The 15,626-nt window shown below is 38.6% G+C and overlaps 1 pseudogene; it reads right to left on the bottom strand.

Annotated features, from left to right (window-relative positions):
- Nucleotides 1-5,145: 5,145 nt before the first annotated feature.
- LOC143653414 (caspase-3-like) lies at nt 5,146-14,441 on the bottom strand (annotated as a pseudogene).
- Nucleotides 14,442-15,626: the final 1,185 nt, after the last annotated feature.

Genomic DNA, 15,626 nt, shown 5'->3' with positions numbered 1-15,626 from the left:
GACTCAAACATTAAGCTAGAGTGCCAGTGTCAGGACTTAATGGGTACCTGTGGGGAGTTACCTGATATTTTTTAACCTGTTGAATCATTTTTGCAGGACTCCTGAGTGAGTCCAACAAGATAGGTTACCTAGCACAGTGATATGTACGTGGTAATTGCTGGGGTAACTTAATTTACCCAGTGTATAGGAGGCAATGTTCACTAAGTTCCTGTAGTGGAGAGAAGAGCACAGTGCCTGATACATAAACATACATAATAAGACATTATATCTACAGCAGCTACGAGCTAGACTAACTGGAATTTAAACATGCTTTCCTACTCTTTTCTGCACTTTTCCTCTTCCTTCTGTTCTGCTTCTAGTCCTTCTTGACAACCCCTTCCCCTTCTTTTCCAATGATGTATAAAGAATTTGTGTTTCCACGGAACTTAGAGCCCACAACCTGGTTGAAAGGGGAAGTACAGATGATGTATCTCTAGGCATTTGCTTACCTAGAAAAAATGTCTATTGTGCATATCAAAGAATGAGGTGGGAGGGGCTACGCGTTCCTGTTAGTGTCATCACTTATCTTTCTACCTTCTATTTCTTTCCACTCCTAGTGGCTTATTTTCTTTCTCTACCCTTTTACTCCATTTTCATTCTTGGAAAAGAAGTCACATTTTTATTTTCCCACAAATATTCTCTCCTGCCCTCTTGTGGTAAATGCTATAGTTATCTGTTGGTTTTAGGACAGAGATTTCAAATTGAAATTCTTACAGGTAGGGATGATAAATGAGTGAAGGGAGCCTGATAAGTACTGGGGTATTGTAGAGGCCATCCTCTGTCTAAATCAGTTAGCAGCTCTTGCTAACTGCTGCTAATTAAATATGAGCCCATTGTAGCTTTTTAATCCAAGTTGTTAAGAGAAAAAAAAAATGCAGTTATTTATATATTAGTTGACAGCTAATTAAGCACATAAGCACACACACACATTCTGGACCCAAATAAATCATGTCTGCAGCCCAGAATGGACTGTTCAGGCATTTGTATGCAATTTCTAGATTGAGATATATTTTCACTTGGATTGAGAATACAATTTAAACTTCGTAGAAGAGGGGAAAAATGTGCTTTCTTCTTTAAAAATCTTACGTGAAAGATCAGAAAAGAGCATTTTTGTAGATACAGTAGCCATGGAATTCAGATACATATGGAAAGATCTGGCAAACTGAATTTTTCTGATACCTCTGGCACCCTACCACATATCCACTCAACCTCGCCTCTAACTCTGGCTGTGGTGGTAGTTCCATACAGCCTTCAACTCACTTCCCTTTGGCAGCATCTCACTCCTGCATGCTCTTCACATTGTTTTTCACGCCAAGGATCCTCCAACATTCTGGAGGCTACATTAACTCTACACATATGCTCAACCCAGATATGCATGAAAATTAATTTTCTCGGCCCAGCTCAACCAGCGAGAAGCAGGAGCCACTGGATAAATGCTTCCCTCTCCCATCATTCCAGCAGACATTCTGTACACTTCTCAGGCGGTGCATGTGGAATCAAACCCTTATCACCCATGGCAATGACCTTGAAAATGTACACTAAAATGGACTTTTCTCCCTTCACTGATTCAGTTTCCCCTGTCTCATCTCTGTTTCCTGCAATTACCCCTCAAATAAATAACCTGCCCTCAAGTTCTTGTATAAGGCCAGACTTTCAGATACACCCCAAATGAGATATGTGGGGAGAGGGAGGACAGGGGTGGGGGTAGGGGCTAGAAACTGCAGAGGTCAAAGGAGTAGTGGATTCAGAAACACCGTAAGACTGTTATTTTTACCTATAAGCTGAATTATGATGATAGTGACAATGTATCATGGGGCATAAAGAATTTTACTCAATAAAATGACTGATGCATAGGAGCCCAAGCAACTAGGAACCTCACAAGGTATGACATAGAGAACATTAAGTGTTGCCTCAATCAGTTGGCAGAAGTCATCAGAGGAGGAAATTATGAAGAAGATGGCAATGGTGCTACAAATATCTGAACTGAGCTTCAGCCTAAAGTCCAGAGCTGGACAGAGACCAGCCAGGTTAGAGGGTTGAGATGGAAGCCTACAGGAGAGCAGCAGAAGGGTGGTTACAGCTTGGAATAAGCAATGTGGTTGGCATGTCTCAGGAAAGTATCAAAACCAATGGCTCAGACCACTGATTGTACACCATGTATGGACTATATGTGTGTGAAGACTTGGCAATAAAAATATATATATAAAATAAAGTAAACACTGACACAAAAACCAATGGCTCAGAGAAATGCTGTGGCTACTCCACAAGTTGACCTGGATGGAACATAAGGAGCAGCTTCTCTGATAACTCAGTCCGACTCAAGGACTTATGTGTGGCATCTGCTGACTACTCCCAGCGCCTGGAAAGGTGAAGGGAGGCCAGAAGAGGGGAGCTGATGTCCTATAGTCATACAAGTGTAGGTAATTGATGTGGTGAAATGTTTTCCTGCATATAAAGGTAACTCCATCTAGACCCCCTGCTGGTGATTCCTTGGCCCACCTTGATTGTAGATGTACTTTTGCACTGAGTACTGCAAAGGGAAACAGCTATGGCATAAAGAACAGAGAGATCATCTTAGATTCAGAAGACTTTGTTCAAATCCTGTATTTGTTGCTAATAGCTGTGACAGTAAGCAAGTGACTTGGCCATTCTGAGTCTTTGTTTCTTCATCAGTAAAATGGAAACCATACCTGCTCCCTAGCAGTTGTTCAGGTTAAGAAAGAAAATAGCTGTGAAATCTCTTAGTGTCTATGTAAGAAACAACAACTTTTTAACACCATCAGATGCTCACAAAAAGATTAACATTTATGGCAAGGTAATGGATTCAGGCTTTGGGAACCTTTATTTAAGAGGGAAGGATGTCACACATACACTCACAAAACACGTAGATGTCTGGCTGGGTCCCATGGAAGTTCCTCCTAAAACTAGATAGGGAAGCTGCTCCCCTAAATGAACAGGGAACCAATTCTAGGTTATGAGCTTCTTCAAACAGCCCAGGACACCATCTCCTAAAGGTCACTTTTTTAACGGTAGCAGCTGCTCAAACACAGGAATGTATACACTTCTGTCACACATATTGTCTTTACGAATAAGGATATTATCATTCACCTATTCTACTTTCGGGACTTTGGCCCTAAGCTGACAGATGATCTGTTATTGCTAATTTCTTGGAGCTGTCACCTAAAACAGAAGACTGGAACTTTAAATCCTGAAGAACCCAATCTTACAGAGTCTGGGATAACCTGCATTATGAAAAGTGATCAGTCCCTTTAAGGGCACTGTGGAGGCCACAGCCTCAAGCCCTACTCAAGACTCCCTTCTGCTGGAGCTTCCATGAGATCTTGTCCTTCTGCCATAATGTCACTGAACTTCACCCTGAACTCTTTCCTCTGAATTCAAATTCCACCTTTATGACTAACCTCCTGACCAGAGCCCATATGCCAGCAGAGAGGTTATAAAACCACGTTTATAAGGTGCTTTGTAACCAGGAACAGCTGAAGCACAAATGGTTAGAGAGGAATTGACCCCAAAAACATTATCAAGGGAAACAGCAACCCTCTTGATACAATAGAAGCATTATGAGTATTCAATTCAAGTAAATAAATGTTTATTGAGTAGCTGGTGTGCCAGGTAACCTAAAATACCCAAAGTAATGAACAATGAAAAACTCAACAGTGACCCAGTCAAACACAGTCTCTGCTCCTTTAGGATCATTAGTCTTGTGGGAAAGTAGACCTCAAGTGTTATAAGACAATATAAATAAGAGGACTGTAGTGCTAGGATCTTAAAAAGGAAGGTGAGGGGTAGACAGGATCCTAAGAATAAGAAAGAGCATTAGTCTGCTACAGACTGGGGGATAATAACTCAACAATGAAAGACAACCCAAGTAAAGCATGGCCAAAGGATTTGAATATTTATCCATAGAAGGTACAGAAATGGTCAACGAGAAGATATAGAAGATGTTAACATCATTAGTCATCAGGCCAATACAAATCAAAACCATGATTAGATATACCAATTCACATCCATTAGGATGGTTATAATTTAAGACAGACAATAAGTATTGGCAAGGATGTGGAGAAATTAGAAACGATATACATTGCTGGCGGAAATGTAAAATGGGGCAGACACTTTGAAAAACAGTTTGACAGTTCCTCAAAATGTTGAACACTGAACTACCATGTGACCCAGCAATTCTACTCCTAGGAATATTCCCAAAAGAACTGAAACATGTCAATACAAAAATCTGTATACAAATATTCATAGCAACATTATTCATAATGGCCAAAAAAATGGAACAACCCAAATGTCCAACAACTGAATGAATAAACAAAATATGGTATATCCATATAATGGAATATTCAGTCATAAGAAATGAAATACTGACACATTCTACAACATGGATGAAACTTGAACGCACTATGCTAAGTGAAAAGAGCCAGTCACAAAAGACCACTTACACGATTCTATCTATACCTCAGAATTTGCAAATACATAGACAGAAAAAGCAGATTAGTTGTTCCCAGAGGCTTTTTTTTTTTTTAATGAATGAGTAGCTGGTTGATGAAAGGAAATGTGACATCTAAGGCTTCTCATATGCTCAGATTCTTTAAAACCATAATTGACCATCTGTTACTGTATTGGTGGCCAGATCACATAAGCCAGAGAGCAAATTTACAGCAAAAATGAAAATAAAAAGCCATAACACATCGTTAAAAAAAAGGGAGAGGGAAACTTAATTAAGCAAAAGAAACGCTTTTGAATCAAATAATCCAGCGAATATAAAATCAAAGAAAAATCTAACAAGATGAAATCAAAATATGTTTCTCCTCAGAATATTATATTTGTTTCCTGAGGGTTTTCTTATCAAATAAGAACTGCTTTTTTTTCGCCAAACAAATTTGAATCAGTAGAGCCTTTAAAAACACAAAGTTCCACATAAAGATTAATTTGCTAGAAATGTTGTAATGTTTTATTGAAAGTTTAATTTGAAAACTGGGATGATAATGATAATAGCAATAATGAAGGCAGTAGCTAAAAATTTCTTGCTTACTTTGTGCCAGCAAACTTTGTTAAGTAGGGTCCATGTATTATCTTACTTTATCCCTATAGTTGTTCAGTTAAATCCACCTGACAGCAGATGCTGTGCGCCAGCCGGACCAGGCGCTGGAGGAGCAGCACACTCCCACCTCTACCGCCAGCTGGAGAAATCTTCCTCTCTGTCCTGAAGCTGTGCTCCAGAGGGACCTGGGAGCCAGCAGACACTGATCCACACACAGGGACCTCGCTGCAGTGCCCAGTGCCTGGTCTCCATCCCTGATGCAGGCTGCTGTGGCGACTGGCTTGGGAGAAACTGGGGACGCTCACCTTGGAAGGAGGGGGGGACACACAGCAGAGCTGATTTGACAATCGGCCATGAGAGAGACAGTCTGGGTCCTGCTGCTTCTATCCTTTTTCCATGGGGGCCCAGAGCACTCACAGTGTGCAGGGGTGGAGAAGTGGGGACAAGGAAGGGAGCCACACTGCCATGCAAGGAGCTCTTTCCCCAACCCAGAGGCCCATGGGTGCACGCCAGCCTGGGTCTTACAGGCCAGGGAACAGCGGGGCACTCCCGGACTGGCTGTGGGCTGGGGAAGCTAAAACTCTCGGTCCCACAGCCCAAGTCATTCCACATGGGAGCCTGGGAGTCACCAGACCTGCCATGCCCACAAGCGATTCTCCACTGAGGTGCACAGTGCCCACCCCGCACCCCTGGAACTGGCAGCTTCCAGCACTCATGGAGAACTGCCGTACTGATGAATTGTTGCCTTGTCAGGTCCCTGCTCAGTGTACTACTGCAGGTAAGGAGAGGTAGGCTTGTGGGGAAGAGGTGTCCAAGAGCCATCTGCTGGAAAGACAGGGAAAATACACTCTGGCGATCTTTTTCTGCTTAGCCTTTAATGGACTTCCAAGTAGAGTTGCACCTCCTGTATGAGACCCTGGTTCTGGTTTGGCGGGGAATTACTAACAAATGACCTGCCAAAGGAGACCTACAACACACACTCAAGCAACCACAAATCTTAGGCAAGCAAGGGAAATCAACGTTCAAAATAACCTTATCAAGATAACCAAATGCCTAGAAACTAACAAAAAAATCACAAAGGATATGAAGGTGTACGAAATTACGGCCTAGTTTAAGCTTCAACTCCTGTGTGAGACCAAAGAGAGAGATGTTTATTTGGTGCAAAATTTAAATTTTGTGTAGCACATTATCTAATTTAACTTGTGTGTATCAAACACCATAATTACATTGAATTTTTTTTGTAATTTTCCACATTTTTTATTACGATCATTCTGTTCTACATATATAATCAATAATTCACGATATCATCACATAGTTGCATATTCATCATTATGATCATTTCTTAGAACATTTGCCTCAATTCAGAAAAAGAAATAAATAGACAACAGAAAAAAATTCATACACACCATACACACCTCTCCCTTTCATTGATCACTAGCATTTCAATCTATTAAATTTATTTTAACATTTGTTCCCCCTATTATTTATTTTCATGCCGTATGTTTTACTCATCTGTTGTTAAGGTAGATAAAAGGAGCATCAGACACAAGCTTCTCACAATCACACAGTCACATTGTGAAAGCTATATCATTGTTCAGTCATCTTCAAGAAACATAGCTACTGGAACACAGCTCCACATTTTCAGGCAGTTCTCTCCAGCCTCTCCATTACATCTTGACTAACAAGGTGATATCTATTTAATGCATAAGAATAACCTCTAGGATAACCTCTCAACTCTGTTTGGAATCTCTCAGCCATTGACAATTTACTTTGTTTCATTTTGCTCTTCCCCCTTTTGTTCAAGAAGGTTTTCTCAATCCCTTAATTCTAAGTCCCAGATCATTCTAGGATTTCTGTCCCATGTTCCCAGGAAGGTCCACACCCCTGGGAGTTATGTCCCACGTAGACAGGCAGAGGGTGGTGAGTTTGCTTGTTGTGTTGACTGGAGAGAGAGGCCACATATGAGCAATAAAAGAGGTTCTCTTTGGGGTGACTCTTAGGCCTAATTTTAAGTAGGATTGACCTATCCTTTGTGGGGTTAAGTTTCATATGAACAAACTCTAAGACTGGGAGCTCAGCCTATTGCTTTGGTTGTCCCCACTGCTTGTGAGAATATCAAGAATTCTCCACTTGGGGAAGTTTAATTTTCCCACTTTCTCACCATTCCCCCAAGGGGATTTCACAAATACTTTTTTACTCACTCTTCAAATCACTCTGGGATTTATTGGGGCATCACTCTGGACAAACCTACAAAATCTTATGCCCTACTCAAGGTCCCATAATTACATTGAATCTTGAATAGTGAGTGACATCTCGTGATGCCCTGATATATCCCAGAGTAATTTGGGCAATGAATAAAAAAGAATATGCAAAATCCCCTTGAGAGACTGGGGAGAAAGGAAATATTCGACTTCCCCATTTGGGGAACTCCTTATATTTTCACAAGCAGTGGAGACAACCAAATCAATAGGCTGAGCCCTCCACCTTGGGGTTTGTCCCTATCAAACTTATTCCTGCAATGGAGAAGATGTACCTGCTTATAATTAAGCCTAAGAGTCACCCCCAGAGAACCTCTTTTGTTTCTCAGATGTGGCCTCTCTCTCTAAGCCACTTTGGCAGGTGAATGCACTATCCTCCCCACTATGTGAGACATGATTCCCAGGGGTATAAATCTCCCTGGAAATGTGGAACAGAATTCCAGGGATGAGCCAGGACCTGGCATCATGAGATAGAGAAAGCCTTCTTGACCAAAAGGGGGAAAAGAGAAATGGGACAAAATAAAGTTTCAGTAGCTGAGAGATTTCAGAGTCGAGAGGTTATCCTGGAGGTTATTCTTACACATTATATAGATATCCCTTTTTAGTTTAGGGTGTGTAGGAGTGGTGAAGTACTTGAAACTGTTGAGCTGTGTTCCAGTAGCCTTGATTCTTGAAGGCAATTGTATAACAATACAGCTTTTACAGTGTAACTGTGTGATTGTGAAAACCTTGTGTCTGATTCTCCTGTTATCTGGGATATGGACAGATGAGTAAAAAAATACGGATAGAAAATAAAAATAAATAGGGGGATAAGGGGTCAAATAAATTGAGTAGATTAAAATACTAGGGGGTCAATGAGAGGGAGGGATAATGGGATATATGAGTTTTCCCTTTTTTTCTTTTTATTTCTTTTTCTGGAGTGATGCAAGTACTCTAAAAATGATCATGGTGATGAATACACAACTATGTGATGACATATGCTCCTCTATTTCCTTATTGTTCCTCTATCTGGTTGTTCTATTTGTAGAAAAGAGTTGTATGTTGAAGTCTCCCACTATTATTGTAGGCCAGGGCTAGATGGCTTCACAGGGGAATTTTATCAAACATTCTGAAAAGAACTAACACCATTCCTTTTCCAACTCTTTCAAAAATAAATTGAAGAAGAGGAACACAGCCTAATCTATTCAATGAAGCTAATATCACTCTAAAAACAAAACCTGGTAAAGCAACTACAAGAAAGAAAAACCACAGGCCAATCCATCTACTGAATATAGATGCAAAAATTCTCAACAAAATACCTGCCAATCAAATCCACAGCACATTAAAAGAATTATAGACCATGCCCAAGAGGGGTTTATTCCAGCCATGCACAGGTAGTTCAACACAAGAAAATCAATCAATGTAATAGAACACATTCACAAATCAAAAGGGAAAAATCACATGATCATCATGATTGATGCTGAAAAGGCATTCAACAAGTTCAGCATCCTATCATGATGAAAACACTTCAAAAAGTAGGAATTGAAAGAAACTTCCCTATGTAAATAAGGGTATATATGAAAACTTACAGCTAACATCATACTTAACGGTTAGAGACTGAAAGCCTTCCCCCTAAGATCAGGAATGAGACAAGGATATCCAGTGTCACCACTGTTATTCAACCTTGTGCTAGATGTTCTAGCTAGAGAAATTAGGCAAGAAAAATAAATAAATAAATAAATAAAAGGCATCCAAATTGGAAAGGCAGTAGTAAACTTTCATTTGCAGATGACACAATCCTATACTTGAAAAATCCCAAGCAATCTACGACAAAGCTACTTGGGCTAATAAAATCAGCAAAATAGAAGGATAAAAGATTAATGTGAAAAATTCAGCAGTGTTTCTATACACTAGTAATGACCTAACTGTAGATTAATGTGCAAAAATCAGCAGTGTTTCTATACACTAGTAATGACCTAACTGTAGAGGAAATTAAGGAAAAAATTCCATTCACATTAGCAACTAGAAGAATCAAGAATTTAGGAATAATCTTAACCAGAGATGTAAAGAACCTGTACACAGAAAACTACACAACATTGCTAAAGGAAATCAAAGATGATCTAAATAGGTGGAAAGACTTTCCATGCTCATGCATAGGAAGGCTAAATGTAGTTAAAATGTCAATTCTACCCAAACTGATCTACAGATTCAATGCAATACCAATCAAAATTCCAATAGCCTACTTTGAACACTTGGAAAAGCTAGTTACCAAATTTATTTGGAAGGGAAAGGGGTCTCAAATAGCCAAAAGCATCCTGAAAAAGAAGAATGAAGTGGGAAGTCTTACACTCCTTGATTTTTTTTTTTCTTACATGGGCAGGCACCAGGAAACAAATCTGAGGGCCCACCCTGATTTTAAAGTTCATTATAAAGCTACGGTGGAGAGGTGCATAGGTAGTTCAGTGGTAGAATTCTCTCCTACCATGTGGGAGACCCACGTTTGAGTCCTGGCCCTTGTACTCAAAAAAAAAAAAAAAAAAATCAACAAATGGTGCTGCAATAATGGGATACTCATTTGGAAAAGAATGAAATGTGACCCTACCATAAATCATACAAAAATGAATAATGAATAAATAAAGCCACAGTGGATAAATAAATAAATGACTAGATAAAGCCACAATGGTCAAAACAACATGATATTGGCAAAAAGCTAGACATATTGATCAATGGAATTGAATTGAGAGTTCAGAAATAGACCAGCACATGTATGGTCAGTTGGCCTTCAACAAGGCCCCAAATCCACTGAACTGGGACATAGTAGTCTGTTCAATAAATGAGGCTGGGAGAACTGGATATCCACATTCAAAGGAATGAAAGAGAACCCATACTTCATACCCTATACGAAAATTAACTCAAAAATGGGTCAAAGACCTAAATATAAGAGCCAATGCCATAAAACTCATAGAAAAAAAATATATAGGAAAACATCTTCAAGACCTAGTGATGGGGGGTAGCTTCTTAGACCTGAGACCCAAGCAATAAAAGAAAAAACAGATAAAAAGGAATTCCTCAAGATTTAACACTTCTGTGCTTCAAAGGCCTTTGCAAGAAAGGTGAAGAGGCAGCCAATTCAATAGCAGAGAACATTTAAAAACCATGTATCAGATAAGGGATTAATACCCAGCATATATAAAGAAATCCTACAGCTCAACAGTAAAATGACAAAATCCCAATTATAAAATGAGCAAAAGATACGAATAGATAGTTTTCCAAAGAAGAGATACAAATGACTGAAAAGCACATAAAAAGATGTTTGTCTTCATTAACTATTAGGGAAATGCAAATCAAAACCACAATGAGTTATCATCTCACACCTATATGGACGACTAAATATTGAGTTATTCTGTGACTCAAATATTGAGTTCTTCTATGACACTATTCAGTATATACACAGAAGATCTGAAAGCAGTGTCACGAACAAACATTTGCACACCGATGTTCATAGCAGCATTATTCACAATTGCCAGAAGATATAAACAATCCAAGTGTTAATCAACAGAGGAGTAGATAAACAAAATATGGTGTATACGTACAATGAAATATGAAGCAGCAATAAGAAGGAATGAGGTCCTGAAGCACATGACAACGTGGATGAACTCTGAGGACATAATGCTGAGTGAAATAAGCCAAACAGAAAAGGACAGATTTTGTATGATTTCACTAATATAAATCACCTGAAAAGTGTAAACTCAGAGTTTAAAATGTAAAATACAGGGGACATAGAGATAGAAAGAAACTAAAGAAGGGGGAGCATTTACCTAATACGTACAAAATTCTGATCAAGGTTGAAATTCAATGTTTGGGAATGGGTAGAGGTGATGGTAGTTCGTTATGGGGATTTTAAGTAATAGTGCCACATTGTAGGTGAATTTGATTGAAGGGGGTTGTGTAAAGTCATGTGTCTCACTGATTAACACTACAAATATAAATAAGTTCTTTTTTTTAGTTAAAATGTATATTTTGCAATAAAAAATTCAAAATAAAATTTTACAAAAGTGTCACACAGGGGCAGACTTTAGGATACACACAGATTTTACTTAGAGAAAGTTACAGAATTAATCGAAATGAACAGCTGTCAATTATGAATGTGAGTGCCTTTCTTTGAGCAAAAAGAAAGCTCACCTCAATTGCCAGACTGAAAGCCAGTGAGACACCATGGGACAGGGATATCTCAACACTGATGAGAGAGGAGCTTGGAGATGTCCACTCTGGCTGTGTGTCCTTCTGCTTCTCCTCTCTGGTCTTTTCCCTATGCATAAAAGTAGAGGCTCGGACTGGATTATTTCTAAAATCCTGTGCACCGTGGTCCTTTCATTTTGGAGAACAATGTAAAATGTCACCGCTATTTCCTTTGATTGTAAACTTCAACAGAAACTAACTTAACATGCTCAAAAATTTTACTGCAAAGAGTACTGTGGTTTTTGCTGTGACTCTCACTACCTTTGGAAATTTCCATTTCCAAAGTTTTGGATTTGTTTCACTTTCTTACTTGGACATCGCTGCCCAACCCTGCGGATGGGGGCATCCTCCGCAGTAATAGGTATGAAGAAATCAGCTGACAGTCCTTTTTCTGAAGTTCATCGCGTGGGCTGAGATATGCTTCCACCCAGGGTCAAAGTACCTTCTAATTATGGAGTGCCCAGATAATTGATTTAGTCTTCTTTCCTTTCACTCCACGTTTGCCACATAAGTTTTATTTTAATGTTCCTTTCCAGAATTTCTTCACCCCCTATGGCTAACAATCAACAGTTTGAAGTTTCTACAAAACATCTCAAGATATTTTGCTGGTATCTGAAGCACAAATGATTTGTATAGGTGCAAATGGGGATACTTATGGCAGTGGACCAGTGGCATCTCAGCACCTTACGTTTGTATCTCTGTCCGTCTATTAATGTTGCATTTGGCCATTGAAGAGTCAATTCAGTTTGCTCATACTTTCTTTCAAATAAAATTTCTAGCTCCCTTTTCAGCATTAAACATGATTTTTTTTTACAACAAAGACATGCTTGGGATAAAACACAAAATCATGAGCTCAGATAAATCATCTAAAAATACAGTCGATCTATCTCCAAATACAAATTTTAAAGGTAAAGGCTTTTAAAAGCCCCAAGTTTTAGGATACATCGTTCCACACCACCATTTCTATAGTTTGACAAGAACTAGAATGCGTAGTCTTAAGAAGGAACAAATCATTAAAATTCATTCCTGAAATTTTAACTTTTTTATAATTACTTGAAAATTCATAGCATATATCATTAAAACTTGCTAATTATGAAAAATGTAATTTACAATCATTTCCTTTCATAATGATTCTATCCATTTTTTATTCCTAATTAAGTTCAATTTCAACTACCAGATCTTGAGTTTGAGGTAGGTTCATAGTGGTTCTTTTGCATGAAAATGCTATGTTTCAAAGTACCACCTGAAGTATTAGGATAGATTTAAATGACTGAGGAAAATACAGTATTGAGCATTTTCACACTTGGCATACAAACTAAAAAAAAAAAAAAAAAAAAAAAATGAAGAATTTCTTTAGTGATAAAAATACACATTCCTTTATAAGCATGGACACAAATACATGGAATCTGCTTCTTTGTATGAAAAGTAGAATCAAGGGAATATAGGACTCAAATTCTGTTGCTACCTTTCAGTTAACCGAGTAAGAATGTGCATAAGTTTAAGCTTGTGAACATAAAGTTTCAGCATAGCACAAGGTGACTGAACAAACCAGGATCCATTCTTTGAATTTTGCTAGGAATAGTAACCGGGTGCTATAGACTACACATACAAGACTGCTTCAGCTGGTATTTTCTGACATGCCGTGTCATCATCAAGACCACTGTCAGTCCCAATGCTACAGTCCAATTCTGTACCTTTGCAGGCCAGAGTAATGAAAAGTTTGAGTTTTCCAGTTAGACTTCTACAATTATTCCCTCTGAAGAAGCTTGTTAATTTTTTCAGGTCAATAGGTCCATTTATTCCAAAAATAATCCCTTCATCACCATGGCTTAGAATCACACAAATAAACTGCTCCTTTTGCTATGTTCTTCTTTAGAAACGTTGTACAACAATTCCATAATTTCCTCACGTGTAAGATCATTTTTATTCCTGATTTCGTATTTCGAGTTTCTGAATGTTTCCCTGAAGTTTGCTGATGCCATTCCAGGGCTTTCGTGAAAGTTTTTATTATTAATTATTATACAAAAACCCATTTCAGGATAATCCATTTTGTAACTACTATCCAAAGATATTCCAGAGTCCACTGAATTGCTTCCATGGACGATATTGGTTTCTGAACTTTAGATGGATTTGAATCCATTTAGTTTTTAGTATTCTCTCTGATAGTTATGTGTGAGGAGTCTTTCTCCCCCTCCCTCAACTGAAGTCTTAAAATGACTTTCGCACATTCGCCAAAAGCCATTTCTGCACACCCACCATAAATAAGTTCTTGCATGAACTACTGCAAATGGATGACACTTGTACAAAGAGTTAATGATAGAGTAGGATATGGGGAAAAATCACCTATTATATGCTATGGACTATATTTAAGAGTAATTGCTCAATTCTCTTTCATCTACAGGAATGTGTACCACCTCAATACTAGGGATAAATAATTGGAGGGGGGGATAAGGGATATGGGTGTTTTGGGTTGTTGCACATGTATGTGTCTGCTATTTCCCTCTTTGGTGCAATGAAAATTGTATAAAATTGAGAGTGATGATTGTACAAGTGAGGATACTGTGAGACATTGATCATATGGTTTGTATAGAATACATGGTATGTGAATATATCCCAATAAAATCTGCAGAATAAAATAAACTAAACAGAAAGATACAGGTACTGGAGAAACTGTGGAGAGAGGTGTACTTATTCAATGTTGTTAGGGAAGTAGAGTGATGCAGCCCCTCTTGAGGGCAGTGTGGTGGACCCACAGACACACTATACGATCACGCAATCCCGTTACAAGGAATATACTCTGATGAACTGAAAGCAGTTACACAAACAGACATTTACACACTGATGTTTACGGCAGCATTATTCATAATTGCCAATGGATGGAGGTAGCCTAAGGGTTCACTGACTGAGCAGCAGAAGAGTGAACTGTGATATATACCTACAGTGGATTACTGTGTGTCTCCAGAAAGGAATGAAGTCATGAGGCATGCTGAACATATTATCAATGATTCTATAGCTACATAGTCTTTATCTTGTAACCATGTGATTGTAAAAACCTTGTGACTGATACCGCCTTTATCCAGAGTATGGCTAGATGAATATTAAAATAAGCATATGCATGGAAAAAAATAGGGAATGACTACTAATGGGTATGGGGTTTATTTGGGGGATAATGAAAAGTTTCTAAAATCTGATTTTGGTGATGGTTGCGCAATTCTGTGAATAGATAAAAAAACTGAATTATACACTCTAAAAGAGTGAATATTGTGCTATGTAGATTATATATCAATAAAGCTATTATTAAAAATAAAAAGGCCAGGGGATACTAATGTTAATAAGTTCGATAACCCACCACCATTGGATAAGCCTAAAGTGATGGCAGCTAATTAGTGGGGTTATAAGTAACATTGCCATATTGAAGGTGAATATGATTGAAAGGGGATGCATAGTGCCATGTATCCCACTGAATAACTCTACAATTATAAATAAGTTCTCAAATGAACTCCTTCAAAGATTTGATCTTGTACAAAGAGTAAAAAATAGGGCAAAACTATTATTGCATGCTATACTGTGTAGTTAACAAACAGCAAGAGCACCACAGCAATACCAGGGGTAAATAATTGAGGGGGAAGGACAAGAATTAAGGGGTAGGTGATCTGATATTTGGTGACTCTATGTTTATCAGTTCTTTGGACCAGTGAAAATTGTCTAAAATTGAGAGTGCTTCTGATTGTACAACCAAGTGAGGACACTGTAAGACATGGCTTGTTTATTTCGGACATTATTCATGATATTCAGTGAATGGAGGGGGCCGAAGAGTACAGTGACAGAAGCCAAAAGGCAAACTGAGATATCTATATCTGTATGGCTACAAAAAGGAATGATGGGATTGGCCATGGTGGCTCAGTGGCAGAGTGCTCGCCTGCCATGCTGGAGACCCGGCTTCGATTCCCAGTGCCTGCCCATGCGAGGAAAAAAAAAAAAAAAAAAAAAGGAATGATGTCATGAGGCATTTGATGAACTGAACGAACCTTGAGCACAATGTGTTGTGC

The sequence above is a fragment of the Tamandua tetradactyla genome, chromosome 13 (genome assembly GCF_023851605.1).
Source record: "Tamandua tetradactyla isolate mTamTet1 chromosome 13, mTamTet1.pri, whole genome shotgun sequence".
NCBI classification, from domain to species: Eukaryota; Metazoa; Chordata; class Mammalia; order Pilosa; family Myrmecophagidae; genus Tamandua; species Tamandua tetradactyla.
This window is presented reverse-complemented; position numbering and strand designations above follow the sequence as displayed.